Source organism: Vitis vinifera, chromosome 9, assembly GCF_030704535.1.
Source record: "Vitis vinifera cultivar Pinot Noir 40024 chromosome 9, ASM3070453v1".
In the NCBI taxonomy this organism is placed as follows: Eukaryota; Viridiplantae; Streptophyta; class Magnoliopsida; order Vitales; family Vitaceae; genus Vitis; species Vitis vinifera.
This window is the reverse complement of record NC_081813.1, coordinates 1,978,926-2,000,461: the sequence shown is the minus strand read 5'-3', so window position 1 is coordinate 2,000,461 and position 21,536 is coordinate 1,978,926. Positions and strand designations below refer to the sequence as shown.

The following is a 21,536-nucleotide window of genomic DNA, read 5'->3' as shown; positions in this document are numbered from 1 at the left end:
ATATAGGATTATTTTATCCTCCAACTAGCTTAATTCTTATTTTAATAAACTTCCATTTTGGCAAAATTATTACATCATCAAAATCTCAAAAGCAAGCACTCTTCCTACGTGCCATAAACTTGCTTATGTGGCGAGGTTTGAGAGTTCTGCTAAAAAGGCCAGTGACAATCCCACCCACTGAATGCAGAGTGTAGCGGGAAAGCCAGAGAATGAGGAGCAGTAGCAACATGGTCAATCAATTTAGCATATTATGTAATCTTTATCTAAACATGTTATATAAAAAACATTAAATAGCAATTAGATCATAGACGGAATTATAAACTGATCGGAAAACATACCTCCCGCCATTGCCATTCTACAGGTTAAAATGGGTTTTGCTAATTTCGGGTTTCAGGTGCTTCTAAACCTTCACAATCTCCACTTAGATAGTGTTTTGAAAACTAAAAAGAGATTGCAGACTTAGGGTACCCTCCCATTAGTGTTCTGCCTCGTTTTAAAAGACTTTCTCCATCACTAAGTCTACCTGGAATGTGCACAGAACACGGGGTAGTGATGCGAACATGGTTTGGAGCATGAATCCTCGTTCCTAAATTGATGGAATGATGTGGACCACATTCCAATCACGTTTTCGGTTTATTACCGAAGATGTAGGAGAAATAAAATCCCAACATTCTCCCACTTGGTCCATATATTCCATCATTCATCATAGTAAGAAACAAAACACATGAATCATGGCGATAGGTCCTCTAATATCGAGTATTATCTTCCATGTATCACAATGCATCATGTTTCTTAAACACTAGCCCATATGGCTTAATGAATAAACCCTATGTTTATTCTAGGTCCAAACATTAATGATATTTCTCAATAAATGAATAAAAGCTTACACAAAGAAAATCAAATATGAGAAAACATCACAAATAGAGTTTCATTGAAAATAACATTCGTTCTTACAACGAAAATCACAAAAAGGAACCAAGTCCCAATCTATCTACATGATCCTTAAATTTCAACGGTGGTATGCCTTTAGTCAAAGGATCAACAATCATCAATTCAGTGCTAACGTGTTTAATAACCACTGTTTTCTCTTTAACACGTTCTCTTAGGGCTAAATACTTGATGTCGATGTGCTTGTTTCGACTGCTACTTTTATTGTTCTTAGTCATAAAAACTGCAGCTGAATTGTCACAATATATCTTAAATGGCCTAGAAATTGAATCCACAACTCTAAGCCCAAAAATGAAACTCTTTAACCATACACCATGCGAGGTAGCCTCAAAACAAGACACGAACTCAGCCTCCATAGTGGAAGTTGCAATCAAAGTTTGCTTTGCACTTCTTCAAGAAACAGCTCCACCGGCTAGCATAAAGACATATCCTGAAGTTGATTTTCGCAAATCAATGTAGCCAGCATAGTCCAAATCAGAGTAGCCAATCACTTCCAAATTATCAGTCCATCTATACATAAGCATGTAGTCTTTCGTCCCCTGAAGGTACCTCATCACCTTTTTTGCAGCTTTCCAATGGTCTATACCTGGATTACTCTAATATCTCCCTAACATCCCAACAGCAAATGCAATGTCAGGTCTTGTGCAGACCTAAACATACATCAAGCTTCCAACAGCAGAAGCATAAGGAATGTTCTTCATTTGTTCCCGCTCAAGATCATTCTTCGGGCATTGGTCCAAATTGAACCTATCGCCCTTCACAATGGGAGCTATACTTGGTGAACAATCTTTCATCCGAAATCTTTCTAAAACCTTGTTGATATAGGTCTCTTGAGACAAACCTATAAGGCCTCAAAATCTGTCTCTCTGTATCTTAATGCCAATTACATAAGTCGCATCACCCATATCCTTCATATCAAATTTTTTAGATAGAAACTGTTTCACCTCATGTAGCAAACCCTTATCTTTGGTTGCAAGTAAAATGTCATCCACATACAGAACAAGGAAACATATCTTACTCCCACTGACTTTTTGATATATACATTGATCCATAATGTTCTCCACGAAACCAAATGAAGAGATAACATCATGAAACTTTAAATACCACTGACGGAATGCTTGTTTCAATCCATATATGGATTTCTTAAGCTTGCATACCAAATGCTTACCACCACTAGAGGAAAATCCTTCTGGTTGTTTCATGTAAACCTCTTCCTCTAGATTTCCATTGAGAAATGTCGTTTTTACATCCATTTGTTGCAACTTTAAGTCAAAATGTGCAACTAATGTCATAATGACACAAAGAGAATCTTTCTTAAATACAAGAGAAAAAGTCTCCTTGTAGTCAATTCCTTCATTTTGAGTGAATCCTTTAGCAACGAGTCTCGCTTTATATCTTTCAATGTTGCCCAATGAATCTTTCTTTGTCTTGAAGAAAGACAAAGACAAAGAAGGGGATGGCATGCTGCACACATCGAGGGAGAGTGGTATTTGGAGGGGTGATGGCAGTGGATATAATTAAAAAGAAGGAGAGCCCCATTGACGTACGTCAGTGGACCGAATCTGACAACCATTCAATCAAATCCTACGGCCACGACACGGCCACACAATGCTCTCAAATGTCGTGGCCCTATCTCACTCGTTCGGGTCATGATAGCGACTTGTTAAGTCAACCACTCTCCTGTTGTGGAACACCCTGGCATCCTAACCGTTGGATTAAAAAGGTGAGAGTTTTGGATTGTACGTACCATCAGCTGGTTCAGAGAGATGGGGCAGTCACTTAGAAATTTGACGACGAGGGTCATGGCGGTCGGCAGAGTCTCCTCCCCGAGGATCATCATCTCGATCAGATCATATATGGCATAAAATGCAAGGAAAAGAAAATGCAAAGAAAATAAAAAATAAAGAAAAATTAAAAATAGATTAAAAATTGATAATTTTTTTTTTTTTACTTTAAATTCATTTTATTTTTTTTAACTCATCAATATAAAGATTAAATAATATTAAAATATATAAATTTTTAATTAATTTTATTTATATCTTATTTTATTTTATATTTTTTATAGTACAATCAAATATGAAAAAAAAAATTTGTTTTTTCTAGCAGGCTACATTCAAGATTGGCGAACAAGCCATGTGGGAAAAGGGAATTTTATGTAAAACAATTTTTAAAAATTATATATATATATATATATATATATATATATATTGCAATTAATCATTTATGAGGGGAATGAATGAGATGATGATTATTTTTTTATACAATTCTCAAATTTAAGAACTTATGGAAGAAATGCAATATTATGGGATAACAATGAAGTAGTAAATTAAGGGGGTAAGGAAAAAAATTCAAACAAATATTTTGTTTTAGTTGGATAAGGCCCACCAATGTCCACTTTTTCCAAGTCTGGATAATTTTTATGATGATAGTGGAAGTCATCTAACCAATAGTCAAACGCAACAACATTTTTACGTACCAAGGGGCCTAGACATACTCTTCATATATCGTGATTTTCTCAACTTTCTACAAATTTACAATTGAAGAATAATCGAGAACTTTCATTTAAATGTTAGGATTTTGAGTTCAATCAAGGAGTATATAAATCTAAGTGAGTGTTTAATAAACTAACTTAATAACTTAATTTAAGTCGTTAAGTAATTTAAGTATATTCTGTAAAATAACTTAATGACATAACTTAAAAATTGTATTTAAGTATATTTGGTAAAATAACTTAATAACATGATTTAAAAGTAAAAAATAACGTTAAGTAATAAGTAAAAATAATTAATTTATTCTTAAATTCACATCTTTATTTTATTTTTTTACCACAATTTGTCTTAATTACTTCAACGATCTCTTTTGCTACTCCACGACTTTCATTATCATCTGACTTCTTTTACTTTATTTATAATTTATGAAGATAAATATATCAATTTGATAATTTAGAATAAATTTTAAGTAAATTTTATCAAACAACCTTGATACTTAAAAGTAAGAATTAAGTAATAAGTTTTAAATCAACAACTTAACTATAATATGATTTAAAGTCAACTTAAGTCATTAGGTAATAAGTATTAAGTTTTACTAAAAAACCCCTAAGTTTAATGCATAATAAAAGTTAAAGAAATGTTTGAACTTGAAGTAATAATGATTTGTAAGTTATTGGTCTATCTTAAATGAGTTACATAGTCATATATTATAACATTTTGTTTAAAAAAAAAAAACTAACTGTCAAACATATATTTCCCATTGAATTGAATGATCGGGCGATTGAGCAAAAATTAATCTTGATGGACATTTCATACCATTGTAGCTGATTGTTGGGCCTCTAAAAGTTTCAATCACTTGATCCCTGATGTGTTACAAGTGATATATTTATGATATTTTATTTTATTTTTTAAATTCATGGTAGAAATAGTTGGAATAATATTGCAAGTTTGATGGGTAAGGGCTAAGATGGTTTTTTTTTTCATTCTATTTTATAACATTTATTTTGCTAAGTATGCCTAATCTTTTTGTTTATTTTATTTTATTTTATATATTTTGTACTTTACAAATCCACTCATGTTGCTAAGTGTACCAATCTTTTATTTTTATTTTATATTTTATAAACTCTTCTATCTTACTATTTAAATGTTTAAAGTTTTATATATTGCATAAAAAGTTTTTGAAATTGTCAAATTTTTAGATAAATATTAAAATTAAAAATTAAAAAGTTCAGAAACACTTAAAGAAAAGTTAAAAAAAAATAAAACTTCAAATTTATTTTAAAAAGCAACTTGATTTAATATATATATATATATTTCCAAATAATAAAATTAATTTGGAAAATAATTTTGAGTTGAAAATTTGGAAAAGAGATTTGAAAAATAATTTAAATTTAAAAAAAAAATTCTAAATCCTTTTTAATTTAAAATATGAAATCTCTCTAAAATTCTTAAATTTTTAAATTATTTTGTAGTCAAATATGATTCTATATGAATTCTAAGTACACTAAGTTGTCTTTTATATGTGTCTATTGGGAGAGTTCTTTTAAGGGATGTGCCAAAAATTTTAAGTCACTATTCTTTGTGCTTAACTCAAATTGAGTTGGGAAGGAAACTGTATTCCCTCAGGAGTTGAGATAAGATCTGTTGGAGCACATAAGGCGTTGCATTGCATTGCAAACATAAATTATATCATAAGTTATAGAAAGTAAGTTTAAGAGTAGCATCTATTAGATAATTTTGTACATTACTTTTTCATATAGTAGATTGTTGATTTGAAGTTTTTAATCCTAGTGGTTTTTTATCACAACACAACGAGGGTTTTCCATGTAAAAATATTTTGTCTCTTGCATGTGATTGATTTTTCATTATTCTCTTTAATCAATTGAGCTAAAAAGGTTTAAATGTCTTTCATAGGTTAAAATACATTTCATAGGTTTAATTGGGTTAAAGATTTCAACTTTTGTATTATAATTTTTATAAATCATCCATTCACTCACTTACCCTACTACTATGTATTTCATAAGTAAGATCTATAAACTCACTTTTGTTCGTTACTTTTTTTTCACCTTCCTTCTTTGTTCATTACTCCATTATTCTTTCTTCTTTTTTTTCGACTTACCATCATTGTGAGCGGAGAAGGGTTGTTAATACCATGACATTGAGAAAATATTTGTCATTGCATACTTTTTAAAAGATACAATGGTATTATCAATGTTTTGAAAATCAGATCAAACCGATCGGTCTAACCAATTCAACTATTGACCGGTCACATTTCTGATCCGATTTACCCTATTAAATCGTTTGGGCATTGATCTGGTCACAAACCGCCTAAATCAATTGTTGGACCGGTGAACCAATGCAACCGAACGGTTCAAGTTGCCCCTCATATTGTAGGCATGAGGACCCCATTTATAAAAGCTTTTGGCAAAAGCCCATGCTGGGCCATCTCTCAATATGACAAAGCCCATACCCACTCCAACCATTAATGGGTTGAGTTTTGAGCCCACAAGATGGATTGATGCCTTGGCCTTCATGAGGATAGCTTTTATAGGCATCCTTTGCACCCTTATTCCCCTGGATTGCTAATTAATCAATGAAAAAAACTTAACAAATGCACCTAAGAGGATTTGAACCTTAGATCTCAGGTTTTGTAAAATTAGTTTAAATTTTCATTTTTAATATATTCACATTTAAATATTATACATATTTCATTTAATAAAATTTAAAATATTAATATGATTTAATTTGATAATATCAAATATATAAAATAATATTATTGATTTTAATTTATTCATATATATTTTAAAATTTTTATAATTATTTTTAAATTTAATAGTATATAAATTATATATTTATGACGTCATCGATTCAACCATCGATCCAATCCGTGAATCGTGAATCGGTAATTTTTTCGATTCAATGACCGGCTCGATTCTGAAAATATTGAGTATTATATATAAAAACAATAAAAGGAAAGAAAAAAATAATCCTATCTAAAAAAACAAAGGATTCTTCTAAAAATATCTTCATCCATAGCATGGAAAGTCAAATATCTCTCTATCTTCAATTATACTTTCATACCTCCAATATCATTTGGAGACGCTTTTATATTTGATTTTTAGCTGGTAGCTTCGCTGCTTGAGTTTTAGTGGGGTTTGCTTGAGTTTTGTTGGGGTCTGGGATCATTATTTGTAGACCTTTCTTACATTTGATTGTCAGCTCGGTACCTTCGTCTATCTTCAACAGAACGTCTTTCCCAATAGCTTAGAATAAGAACAACAAATCAAAAGATTAACAACATTCTACTTTCCCACTGAATACATTTGGCACTATTTGGTAACGGTTTTCAAGAACAAAAACAATTTTTTATAATGTTCTCTGATGTTTTGTAGATCAAAAGTCAGTCAAGAAACCTTAACCAATTTTTAATATTGTTCTAATAAGAAGAAAATATGACAAAACAGAAAATTGGAGAGAAAGAAATTTATTCAACAATACCGGTAATATTGATTTCGAGAAAATCGCTTTCCTCCACCCAAACACCAACATTCTTTGTCCGTTGTTGTTGCCCTGACATTGATAAGGTATGAAGGAAGCAGCAGAAGGGTGTTAGGGTTAGGGTTAGGCCTTGAGCTGGTAATTCATGGCTTTGTATATATAGCTGGAAAATGGACCAACTTTTCTTGCACAGCCGTGCGAATCTTATTCCAAACTTTTAGCTTTCTTGAATGTTCAGACCTAGGATTCTAACTCAGAAAAAGTACCATTCCTTGCTTTTGATCACGATGTTTCAAACTTTGAAAAAAGGAATAAACTATATTACCCCTTTGATAAGTAAATAATAACTTGATTCGATGAGTTCGGAGGATAGGTACCTTCGCCGGAAGGCTCTCGTTCCGGTTCTCGACGGCTAGTTCACTAACCACAACCTCATCTGGCCTTCTCTCTTGCCGGTCCGTATACTTCTTCTTACGTTTCTCAATTCTAGGGTTTTCAGGTGCTCGATTCTTGACCGGTAAGGGTTAGGCTCTCGTTTCTCAAGTCTAGGGTTTTCCCTGAGTGACAGGAGTTGAAAAAGGAAGAAATGAGGGGAGTTTTGATTGGCTTTAGTTTTCTCGTTCTCTGTTGTTTCATTTCTCAGTTCTGGAGTTTGTGGTTCTTGATTGGTGGTTTTTGCCGAGGACTTGGATTTCAAGGAAAGGAAATGAGTGGAGAAACGAAATTTGGTGTTGTTTTGTTTTGATTTGATTTGGTTTTCTACTCTGCAGAGCTTGCATTGTCTTATTTCTCAATTCCAGGGTTTCGAGGTTTTCTTTCTGGTTCTTGGTCAGTTGAGTTCGTCGTCTTCAGTCAGGAATCTGATTGTGTTTCTGTCGTGAAGGTGAAGGAGCGTAGAGAGGAAGTTGGATTGCTCTGATTCGTGAGGGAAAATGAATCTTTTTGATGGCTGTGTTTATGCTTCTGTTTTTCCTTCTTTTACTTTCCAACATTTTCTAGGCAACCAAATGGTCCAAATCATATAATTAATGTTATATATTGCATAAAAAGTTTTTGAAATTGTCAAATTTTTAGATAAATATTAAAATTAAAAATTAAAAAGCCCACAAACTCTTAAAGAAAAGTTGGAAAAAATACTTCATATTTATTTTAAAAAGCAACTTGATTAAAAAAAAATATATATTTCCAAATAATAAAATTAATTTGGAAAATAATTTTAAGTTGAGAATTTGGAAAGGAGATTTGAAAAATAATTTAAATTTTAAAAGAAAAATATTTTTAAATCATTTTTAATTTAAAATATGATTTTTATATTAATTCTAATAATTTGTTTGACAGTGATTTTAAAAAGCGTTTTTAATATTTTTAATACTTTGAAAATTTTTATTAAAAATGCTAGAAACGTTTTCTATAATCACTCCGAAATGCACTCTAAATTTACTAGATTTTCTTTTATATATGCCTATGGGAGGAGTTCTTTTTAGAGGATGCGTCTAAACTTTTAAATCATTATTCTTAATACTTAACTTAAATTTGATTGAAAACGAGACCTACATTCCCTTAGGAGTCGAGACAAGATCCAATAGAACATATAAGATGTTGCGTTGCAAACATAAATTATAATATATATTTTAGAACGTAAATCTAAGGGTAACATCTATTAGATAATTTTTTATACTATTTTCTTACAACTCTCTGGGTTTTTATCTTTGCATGTTGTATAAGGGTTTTCCATGTAAAAATTTTATCATTATTTTCTTAATCAATTGAGTTAAAAAGGTTTAAATCTCATTCACTGGTTTAATTGGGTTAAAAATTTTAACCCGTATTTTTTTAAAACAATATCATTCTTTTCAATATTTGTTTTGTGGAGCATAAAAATATACATTAAAAGAACACATGTAAAAAGATGAAATAAAAACAAAGAAGGCTTATTGGGTCTCACCGATATCATGACATCAAGAAGATATTTTTCGTTGTATATTCGTTAAAAGATACCATCATATTATATATAAAAACAATAAAAGAAAAATAAAATAATCTTATATACCATAGAAGACAATAACCATTATTTTATATACAATAAAAGTCAAATATCTTCATGTCTTCAATAATATTTCCATATCTCCAATATATATTTGGAGACGCTTCTTACATTTAATTTATAGATTTCATTGCCTGAGGAGGGTCTAGCTTGGGCGCCTTGGATTTTTTGTTGGGCTCCGTGGATTTTGCCTTCTTACAATAAAAGTATCTACTAGATAATAATTTTGTGTACTACTTTCTTACAATCCAGTGGGTTTTTATCTCTTTGTGTATGTTTTTTCCATCACATCTTCAATAATATTTCCATATCCCTAGTATCATTTGCAGACGCTTCTTGCATTTAATTTCTACTGCCTTTCTGATCTTTCTTGGGGCCTGGCTCGGGGTCTTTGATGATTATTTGTAGATTCTTCTTATCTTTGATTTTTGGCTGGGGGACTCCATCGATCGTCAGCACAACTTCTTTTCCAGTAACTAAGAATGAGAACAGCAAATCAAAAGATTAAACAACATTCTACTTTTACATTGAATACATTTGGCACTGTTTGGTAACGGTTTTCAAAAACAAAAACAATTTTTCATAATGTTCTTTAATATTTTATAAAACAAAAGTTTGTCGAGAAATTGAAATGTTTTTAACCAAATTTTAATATTTTTAAATTAAATATGTTTTAAAAATAGTTTTTATATATATTTGTATAATTAATGTTTTTAAAACAACTTTAGAAACACAAGTAAAACAATTAAAAAATAATAATTTGAAGACACTGTATTTTATATTTTTAAAAATAAAAAAATAAAAAACAATTATTACCCGATGTGTTTTCCTCTATTTTTGAAAATAGTTATCACATAAACCATTTGTTTCTAATAAGAAGAAAAAAGTTTAAAGTAAATTCTCATCAAGTAGGCCTCCGAAATAAGATGACAAAACAGAAAATTAGAGAGAAGAAATTCATTCAATACCGGTAATATTGATTTCGAGGCAACCGATTTTGTCCATCCGAATGCTAACAGTCTTTTTCTCCTCTTGTGAGCCTGACGTCCCTGACATTGATAAGTTATGAAGGAAGAAGCAGAGGGATGTTAGGGTTAGGGTTAGGCCTTGAGCTGATACAATATTAAGTCATGGCTGTGTATATATAGCTGGAAAATGGACCCACTTTTCTTGCTCACCCATGCAATCTTATTCCAGACTTCTTTCTTTTTTGAATGTACCATTCCTTGCTTTTGATCTCCCACAATTTATTGGGAATTTGATAAAAGTATGTTTTAAAATTTAAGAAACAAATAAAATACTTAACTTAAGTGGTGTTTATTTTTTTTGCTTTTTTCTGAAAGCAATTTGTTTTCAGAATTTAGATTATTTCTTTTTTTACTTTTTTATGACTTATTATAAATTTTTTATTAAATAGAAAAAATCAAAATATGTAGTTTTTTTTAAAATTGAAAAAATAACATAGTAGTTTTTCTTTACTTTTTTAATATTTAATAAAAATAAAATACTATCAAAACAAACAACCTAATATTTAACACTATTAAACATTAATATTCTATTTAGAATTAAGTAAAAAAACTAAGACCACCTTAATTTATAACTTAATTTGATAAAAGGTACCCTTTGGTTTGATTAGTATAACTTAACTTGATTTGATTAGTGCATAATCATTTAGCTTGTAACTTAAGATTTTAAGTCTATGCTTAGCTCCCAAAAAATTTAAGGTAATGTTTGGTTCCATTACCTTAAATATTAAGAAAAGTGGTTTTCTAAGGAAAGGAAAAAAATATTAAGAAAAATGGTTTTCTAATATTTAGTTTTATTATGAAAAATATAAAAAAAATCATATATCATTAAAATTAGATATAAATTTATGTATTTTGCAATTATTTAATATTAATATGATTGAGAAAATTAAGTTAAATGAGTTTAAAACAACATATAAAAATAATTTATTATTTTTTAATATATTTTTTATTTATTTTTTACTTTTTATTTCCTTCCACTTTTTCTCTCAATTTTTTTTTCCCTCACATTTTCAAAACCAAACATAGTATTAGGTTATGTTTAGCTCCCAAATTGTTTTTTAAGGAAAGCATCTTAAAGGAATGGCTATTGACTAAATCTTATGGTTTATGGTTTTATATTGGGTGAAAGCATCTTTACCATGTAAAAACAAAAGGATATCCCTATCCCATGTTGCAGAAGTAGCATCTTCTATGCAGCTTCATAGGATAACTTATATGAATGGCTTTTTTCCTATTAAATATTCTCAAAATTGACTATTTTTAATTTAGTGAAAAAAATAAAATATATATATATATATCCCATATGATTATCTTTGTGGAAAAAGAGAGGTTGAGGAGCATCTTCTAAGCAACTTCATTCGTCATATTCTTTTGTATGGCCTTTTTCAAATTAGAGGCATAACCTAAATATCTTTGGTTGTACCAAAATATATATATATATATATATTAAAAAAGAAAAAAAAGAAACCAATCTTGAAAGGGAGAATTGAAGAGAATGAATTCATTCACATGGCCCATGGAGAGAGGCATTGATGATGATGATGATGAGTGTGGATATGGTCCACATCATCATCATCATCATCATAACTATATCCACCTGCAAAAATTCAACTTAGAAATCCATGCTATCTGCCACTCAATTATACATGCAGTGCAATTGATTGCCATTAAGATTGGTTATGATACCAAAAAACCATTTTTTTTTAATATCTTGTTTCTTTCCTTAGTACTTTATACTTATATGACTATCTTTGATTCTTACCTATAAAAAATAAATTATTAATATTTTGATTATCTTATAAAATATGATATTAAGCAGACTCATTATGAGGTCAAGACTAAAGAATTCCTTCAAACTTGACACTTCGGACTAGTTTGGCTTTAATACCATTTTTTTTAAAAAAAATTATTTCTTTAATATTTCCTTTTAAATGGCTATATATTTATTTTTAGGATTATTTGATTAAAAGCGTGTTGAAAACTTCAAGAAATTTAACTCTCAATCATTTTTGGCATTGTTTGGACAAAAATACCCTTATTATTTTATGATAAGTATAATATATTTTTTTTAAAAAAACTTACATATAAATACTTGAAGTGATAAAAAAAAAACATATATGTTAAAAATGAGTTACTTTTCAAGTAAAAACATGGAAAAAGTTAGGGCCTGTTTGGTAATTGATTTCAAAAACAATTTTGAAGTTTTTGAAAATTATTCTCTATTTTTATAAAACAAAAGTTTGTTTGAAAACCTAAAATATTTTAAACATGTTTTTAATAGTTTTAAAAATAAATTTTATATCTAATCTTTTATTTTTAATCATTCTTCATATTTGTATAATTATTTCTTAAAATATTATTCATAAAATAAGTGAAAACAATATAAAACAACTGAAAGATGTTTTGTGAAAATATTTTGTTTTCTATTCTTAAGAACAAAAATTAAAACAAGTTTTTGGTTGTCAAACATATTTTTTATACTTTTTATTTTTTGAGAATAGAAAACTGTTCTAAAAAACAATTTCCAAATAGACCCTTAGGGTACAACTACTTTCAAGAACAATTTTAAGTTTTTTAGAATAAAAAATAGAAAAACACGTTGGACAACAAAAAAAAACTATTTTTTGTTTTATATTCTTAAAAACTGAAAACAAAAAGTGTTTTCAGATAATATTTTTTTAGTTAATTTTTAAAGGTTTTATAAAAAATAATTATATAAACATGTAGAATAATTAAAAATAAAACACTAAATATAAAAATTATTTTTAAAATATATTTCTAAACATTAAAAATATTTCAAATTATTGTACAAATATAAAAATAAAAAAATGAATTTTAAAATATAATTTTTTTAGAACTGATTTTGAAAATACTTATCGAATAAGCACTTACATTAATATAGGATTATCTTATCCTCCAACTAGCTTAATTCTTATTTTAACAAACTTCCATTTTTGCAAAATTATTACATCATCAAAATCTCAAAAGCAAGCACTCTTCCTACGTGCCATAAACTTGCTTATGTGGCGAGGTTTGAGAGTTCTGCTGAAAAAGCCAGGGACAATCCCACCCACTGAATGCAGAGTGTAGCGGGAAAGCCAGAGAATGAGGAGTAGTAGCAACATGGTCAATCAATTTAGCATATTAAACATTATTAGATTCACATATGAGAATTAGCCTAAGAGAAAATGAATCTTGTGTATGGGTAAAATTAGAGTTTATTTGACAGTGATTTTATAAAATACTTTTAATTTAAAAATTAAAAAAAAAAAATAAATGTTTGACAAAATTTAGGAAATGTTTTTAAACATCTAAAAAATCATTTGTACTATTAAAAAATCATTTATAATGTTTTTTTGCAGAAATACGTGATATGTGATTATTTTAAAAACATTTGCAAAGGAAACACTATCAAACATTGTAGACCCCTCTTTTGGGCTTGGTTTTCATATATATATTCTCATTTCATTTATTTTGGGGTCTTTTCCCGCCACTTTAAGGATCACCTGGAGGAGGACATTGGGAGTGGGAGGGGACCGGCTTCAAAATAGCGAGCTGCTGAAGACGCGTGGCAGAGGACGTGACTAGAGCCATGGCGGTAGTTGGGACGCCAGGGAGGCTGAGGTGGTGAACAGCACAAGAGGTGCGGGTTTTCCGAGGTGAGGAAAAAGACAGGAGGAGGCAGAGAGGATGACGGGGAAAAAAAAAGTGAAGCTATGGAGGGTTTTTTTTTTTTTTTGGGAGAGAATCCTCAGACTGGAAAGGGAAGACACCTGCTACAAGGAGACGAAGGACTTCCTGGGAGCATTTTCTTTTCGGTTTGCTTGTAAATAAGCTTTTCAGGTTTGGATTTTGCTCATTATTTTCACTATCTTGTAATGGGATATCTTTGTTTGTTTTATGCATGAATCTCAGGCCATAAGATTAGCTTTTACTGATCTTTAGGATGATTACGGTTTTGTTGTCATTGCTATATCATATTTTTTCTTCTTGAAAAGACCTTGGTTCTGTTTTAGCTCCAGCGTGAGATATCTCAATGCTTGCTCCCCTGTTTTTGTGTAAACCCCTGGATCTCTCCACCCCCTTGCAAGCCCATGGACGAAACGAGGAAACGGGTCTCCAATCATTGCTTCTCTTGTCTTTGAACTCTGTTTTGTAAATGCTCTTTTTCACATTTTTCTCTGTTTTTAAGGGAATGAATCGTGAACATGGTGAGTTATGGTTTGAGTTGATGAGCATGGTTGCGGTATTTGGCTTCTGGTGAAGAATTCTGTGTGGGTACAGGGTCAGTGGAGTCCTACTCCATCTCTGACCGAAATTTCTCTATTGTACTAAAATACTTAGCTTTTTTACGTAGTAACTCTGGTCAAGAAAAACTAGAGAAAGAGTCACTACGGCTTTTGTAGTATTTCGGGTATCGTTCTCAAGGATTGGCTTATGAAAATTGTCAATACTAGAATAAATGAATTGTTTTTGTTTGAATCCTTAAGTGAAAAACAATATGTGAATAATGTGAAACTAAGTAAAAGAAATTAAATTAATAAGAGAAAATGAATATTGATTTTAAATTCAATTGATTCAAGTTTGGGGTTTTCCACAATCCAACCTAGGGTATAGAAATTATAGAAAACAAGGGTATTTTAAGTAATATGTCTTAGGGTTTTGGGATCCTTGGCCACTCGCGATCAAGTTGAGTTCTATAACTCAAAATTGCATCCGAAACCTAATTTTTCCTTTTTAAAACAGATTCCTAAAACCATCAAATGAATGAGATTGATTATCAATTTAAGATTTGACTTTTTAACTATTCCTACTCCTTATAGCTTTGTTTAGGGGCAAATAACGGTAGGTAAGATGAGGATAACTAATGATCAAGAATTACCAAGAATCACTAGTATCAAGTAATAACCTACCGTATCATTCCCTAAACGAACTCACAAGGATAGGATAAAAAAATTGATAAATTGTCACTTAACCAATAATTAATCTCATTGTTATAATAATTCACCCATTGTCCCTATAGGTTTCCTAGACCTTAGGTTTTCATGCTTCAAGCCCCAAGTTGGATCTTAGCCTCTCATGGGGGTGATGTCACATTCACAATCCATAGTAGGGTAAAATCCATAATTTGAATCAAAAGAAACTAAAAACAATATATTCAATAAAGAAGAAAAAAAAAACAAACCAAAGTTCTCGTCTTCTTCCTCCTTCAATGTCAAAAACTCCAAAAAAAAAATCCAAGATCCCTAAAACCTAGAATTGCGAGAGTTTATATAATATCCTCAATTACCTAACATGTGGCACACTCTCATTGGCCACTTATTACAAAATAATTTCCTAAAAATGATTAAAAAATAATAAAATGGTGATTTCTAGTCGTGTGGGGTCCACCTAGGGCGGATGGAGTGCTTTAGATGCAATTCCCGAGGTAGAGGAGGCGGAACATCAAAGTGGCAGTGGGTGAATTCGAAATTGGTGTCATTTCGAAGTGGATTTCGAATTCATAAGTTGAATTTCGAAATCATTTCGAAATGACCCTCCAGCTTGGTGCAGTTGTCTTCAAATGGCCATAACTTCTTCATTTTAGCTCCGATTTGCAAACCGTTTGAAGCGTTGGACTCCTGACTTCCCGAGCTTCAAAACGATATATAGTATGTATATAACGGACTCCAGAAAGTACTCCAAATTTGTCCTAAAAGTCAGAGTATATAATACCATCAAATTTTTGAGTTCTAAATTTCCATGCAGCTAAATCTTGCTTCATGTCTCATTTCCCATGCTTCCTTGCCTTCTTTCTTACTCCATAATGGTCATTTATCATCCTCCAACCTCATGATATCCTTGTTTTGCCTTTCCTTACATTCAATGAATCTTGATTCACTTATTTCCTCATTTAGCCCTTTCTTGATCTTTCAAAATCTAAAGTCATTCAATTTGCACAATTTTCTTTCCTTGAACCTGAGATAAATCTCCAAAGTATAGATTAAACTCATGGCTAGGGCCTTAGCATTGATTTAGGTCAAGTTGGGTGATTTAAATGTTCTTTGGTGCACAAATCATATCGAATATGTGTCATTAGAGCACATATTTTGGCTCCAATCAATCTCCTAGTGTGTTGTGGGGTATTTTGAAGTTGGCGACGCTAGCATGCCGATGGTCCATCTCTCATACCCCCATATCTCTTCATACCAGTATCATTTTCTCTCTCCACCATGCCACCAGTCCCATGCAAATCACCATTCACATATGCTTGCCCATATCTTCCTCTTTACACCACCATGCATATACCCATTTCTCTCTCTAGATTTCCACACTATTCTCACCACCACATCCATCCTAACCTTCATGCAACTCAGTTGCTTCGTGCCCACTAACCCATTCACACCTGCATGCGCTCTACTGTCAGCCTCGTTGCTGAAGATGAAGTCTTTTTGGCCACGCAGACGGCCCCCCTTGCGACGCGTGGCATAGCTAATTCCACCTGGACGGAAATCATCCGGAATTCTGTCCGGCCAACGTTCTACCTTATCCGGATGTCTCACAGCCACAATTCTATCCGGATGACATCCCACATGTCTCACAGCCGCAATTCTATCCGGTCGACATCCCACTTTATTCGAATGTCTCACAGCCGCAATTCTATCCGGTCGACATCCCACTTTATCCAGATGTCTCACAGTCGCAATTCTATCCGGCCGACATCCCACTTTCTCCGGATATCTCACAGTCGTAATTCTATCCAGCCAATGTTCCACCTTCTCCGGATATTTCACATCCGGCGCCTGCCGCCGGATGGGAGAGGAGGACGACTCAACTTCCCCGGTCAGACATGTTGAGATCCTCTGATAACGCTTACTCGGAGGGCATCCGCAACCAACAATTCAGATTCCCCGGACAGCTTGGCTTGTCAGACACTCGCGATTCGCCGGATCCATTTCCGCCCACAATCAAAAGGCAAACTCCGATAATATTGACGACCAAGCCTCCTGAACTGTCACTCATCTTTAATGCAAGATAGATTGGGCTTTGGTGGGGGCCCTACATAAGTGACTGTAGAATTGATTGATTGATTGGTTGATTTAATTACCATGCATGATTGATGTTATTCTGCTCTATAGCATGCTCGAAAATATTCCTTAATTGTGCACTAACCTCACTTCTTGATAGCGCATAACGGCTCGTTGCCCAGATACGCACCTATTCTCACTCTGGTCACTCTATATACATGTACTAATTCCCATATGTGCATAATCAATTCGGGTATTCATTGATTTCTTTATTAGATGTCACGATTGCTTCATTTTATTAATAGAGACCCGTCTTTAGGGACTTAAAGGGGTGTTATGGTCTTTACCGTACCTTCCCGATAAGTAACCTGACCCCCGAACCCGATCCTGTTTTTTGTAGACCAACCTTTTTCAAAACCAGGAGTCGCACTTAGAGTTTTTCTTTCTTATTTTGTTTACCCTTTTAAAAATAAAACAAAAATAAGTGGCGATTTTGAGTCATTCTTTTAATAAATAAAAATCATTTTTCAAAATAAAAAGCGAGTTTCGTCATCGAGTAGGAAACACATGAGCCGAAATGCGGGGTCCACAAACATACTCTTAAAAATATTTGGAACTAAAAAATATGAAGCTATTATGGATTCTATACCACTAATAGAAAGTTGAGCAAAAAGGGTATCATCGAAATTTTGAAAACAAACAATAGATGATTTAGCAAAAGATTTTATACCAAGGGCCTACTCATACAAAAGAAGAAGTGGATTGTAGACTTTTACGAAAAAATGAAATTCATCTTTAAATTGCGATTTGATGAACATTCATTGTACGTTGAATGGACCTAAATTGCAACTAGTTTTTGTTGTATGATCTCATATTGGAAAAGCAAGCACAACCAAACATCCTTACCATTGAGTAATTAGTTATTGCTTTGAATATCACCTTTTTGGGTGAGTCGTGTTGTAGTGTGATAGTAGGCAAGCATCAAAATATAAAAAAAATATGAAAATATTTTACGGAAATATTGGGAAATACTGAACCAAGATTCAAAAAAATAAAAATCAAAATCAATTAGATGGAAATTGATTACGATTCAAAAAATATGGGGAAAAACTAAAAATAAATAAATAAAAATAAAATAAGTAATAATATATATTTTTAAATATGTATATAATGGAATTTGTGGCATTTGGAAATAATATACAAAAATACATTTAATATTAAAATGATAATTTATTTAATTTGGATATATTTAATGATATAAAAAATATTAATATATGTACAATTATTTTTTGTTTAAAAAGTTTATAATTTTATTTACAAGTTTATATTTCTATTATATTTAATAAATATAAAAAAGATATAAAAATTCTTATTAAAAAAACTATCATATGATGGATTATATTTTGAGCAATCAGTTTATTGACATTTGAAAATGACATAATTGAAATTAATTTACTTACCACGGTGTAATTTTTTAATATTCATTTTTCTATATGAATATAAAATTAATGGCTTATACGATATTTGGTTACAAGAGCATATTAAGGAAATGAAAAAAAAACTAAGGAAATATGAAACAAGTACTAATTAAAATCAACTAAAAACTTCTGCATTTTTCACATTTTTAAATCTTTAGTAAGGAGATAAAAAAAACGAGTTTAAAAAATCATGTAAAAATAATTTATTGATTTTAAATTCTTTTTTCTTTCACTTTTATTTACAATTTTTTTTCTTGGGCTCTTTTTTATTCTCACTCAAAATTTCCACCGAGTTACTAGGTTTGAACCCAATCCTCCTATTGATCTTGGCTTTTCTTTGAGTAGTAAAATAGTGTAATTTTGTCCAAATCTATTGAAAAGTTTCACAACTAACCATACGAAACACTTGTAAACATAGAAGAAAGTAGCCAATAATCTAATAATTAATCTTAATGTTCCAAATCAAGAAAATCTAAATTTATCTTTTCTCCAATTTCATCCAATGTTTTCATAGTCGAAACAATGATTGAATCGAAAAAATTATCCATTTTTTGTCTAGTTGAACTGCTAATTAAACTAGGTGTGCAATTTGGGCAAGCTAACCCGATCCAATCCTACATTTGGGTGGGTTTGGACAATCATTTTTAATACTCGGATTGAGTTTGAGCTATGTTTTTTCAATCTAAACTCAATTTGAGTTGGGTTTAGGCTAAGGATTGAACAATCCGAAGCTAACCCAAACCGATTTAATGTTTTTATAATATTTATAATACATCTTATCATATATAATAATATTCATTTTCTTTTTCTATTTTTAAGAAAAAATATCAAATTATATTATATTATATTATATGTTTTTTATTTTTTTAGAAAATATATAAATTTATGTTTTTTTTTTACTATCTTGAAATTTTGTTCTACTTTTTATTTAAATTTTCATATAAATCCATTAAATTTTTTTAAAAAAAATTATAGATATATTTTGAATTATGCAACCCAACCAACCCGAGTTTAACTTAATCAATTTTAGTCTAACTTGAACAACCCGAAATTGACCCAAGCTTAGAAAAATGAGGTTGCATTGGGCTTGGGTTGAGTACCTCATATCAAAGTTCAAGATGGGTTGAATTTGGGTTGATTATTTCTTAATTTTGGTTGGACTTCAGCAAATCATCAACTCGACCAACTCGCCCAAGTTGCAGTCCTAGGCTAAACCCCCATCAAACTAGTAACACTATAAATATATAATTTTTATATTATATAAAATTAAAATAATTATTAAAAATTAGTATGAACATATGTTTAGCATGAAAGGAAAATATATATTTAATTTTACCAATATGTCAAAAGCTTAATATTTTGTTATTTTATAATTTTAAAAATTATTCAATTTAACTTGTATTATTTTCATATTTATATAATTATAAAATCATCATAAAAATAAATATGGAGGTAAATATTTATATTAATTTAAGGATTTTAAAGGTTGGACTGATGGATTTTTAAAAAACTTGGGTTTCATCCAAAGAACTCAAAAAACATTATGGACTTGATCTAACAGGACATTCACAACTTTCTAATTCATTTTAGTTTCCTATGAAGTAACTAATATTGGTTTACGGATGTAGGAATAAGGTGGTGGACTTCCATTGGATTGCATTTGATCCATGGACAATTGTAAGTGTATTTGATGATGGTGAAAATAGTGGTGGTGGTGGTGGTACACCCCATGTAATAAGAATCTCTCAATTTTACTTTGAAAATTCTATTTTTCTTAATCTATAGACGCATTTTATGATCATCTAATTTATTCGTTATTGATAATTAGCAAACATATCGTATGATAGAACTCATGAAACTATTTGTCAATGAGCATGATATGCATATTGAACTCAAATCTTGTAAATTTAAACTTTTAAAAAAATTGGTAGTTCAACATTATATTGAAGCTTGGTTTGGTGGGAGGTCTTGTATTTGAATCATCTCTCCATAATTTACATTTCTCCCATTTGTTTCATTGTATACTTCAAATGTGGGTATGGGTTGCACATGGGGCAAAGTCTTAAAGAGCATGATATGTATATTGAACAAAAATCTTGCAAGCTTAAGTTTTTAGGAAATTGGTAGTTTGACACTATTTGTTGGTAATATTTCACAATAATAATTTTTATTAGGGTGCAACAATATTGTTCTTAACTTGGGGTGCAACAATAGGTTCACAAGGTGTGATGCCGAAATCCATAAAATATTTGGTTTGACCTCATTAGATACTAATTGGTTTTCAAATGAGATGGTCAAAGTTCAATCCAACAACTTTGTCAAGGAACAAGATAAAACAACTTTATTGTCTCATCTCGGGTTTTTCTATTATTAATTTTAAATCCAAATTACCATCTTGATCTTGTATACTCTAGTGTTTTTCAAACATCAGACACAACTCACTTTATGCAACATGAATTGTAGCAAGCATGACGAATCACTGATTTGCTACATAAGGCAAAAGATAGGGTCTTGATCGAGATAGAAGATGCCAAATCTAAGATGGTTAGATGTTCAAAAGCTAAGTCGAAGATGCTTAAACCTACTAATTGAACATTTTTTTAGCCAATGACTTCTAGCCTCTTTTGAAAAGATCCAACCTATTTAGTTAATGCATAATGTGTAACTATGGGTGCTTCATCAAATGAAGTTATTACATATGTCATTTTTCTAGTCTCCCTATATGACAAATTTGATTGGTTTGTGTTGGAAACCCTTCAAAAAAGGTAAAAATCATAATACACCATGCTAATCAATCAAGCAAGCAAAATAAACTAAATGTTCTCAACTTTGAATTTTAGAGTATTAATAATAAACAAACATAGAAATGACATACAACATCTTCAAACAAACCAATAACTTACTCCATATAGGAATTAGATTCTTTCAAGTATTAAAGAAAAAGTGGAAGATAAATCTTATGGTTTTCCTTTTTTGCAACATCAACGAAAAAACCAAGCTCTAAAAAGATACGTTACAAAATTTTGAAGAGAAAATTTATTATA

General features: G+C 30.7%; 2 long non-coding RNA genes across 2 annotated transcripts; both read right to left on the bottom strand.

Annotated features, from left to right (window-relative positions):
- Nucleotides 1-6,369: 6,369 nt before the first annotated feature.
- On the bottom strand, nucleotides 6,370-7,946 carry LOC132254341 (uncharacterized). Its single transcript, XR_009466632.1, has 2 exons — nucleotides 6,936-7,946; nucleotides 6,370-6,700 (listed from the first exon to the last, which is right to left on the bottom strand). It is a non-coding gene; the product is annotated as an uncharacterized LOC132254341 (long non-coding RNA).
- A 1,012-nt stretch (nucleotides 7,947-8,958) lies between these two features.
- On the bottom strand, nucleotides 8,959-10,170 carry LOC104880214 (uncharacterized). Its single transcript, XR_786545.3, has 2 exons — nucleotides 9,948-10,170; nucleotides 8,959-9,455 (listed from the first exon to the last, which is right to left on the bottom strand). It is a non-coding gene; the product is annotated as an uncharacterized LOC104880214 (long non-coding RNA).
- Between the last annotated feature and the right edge of the window lie 11,366 nt (nucleotides 10,171-21,536).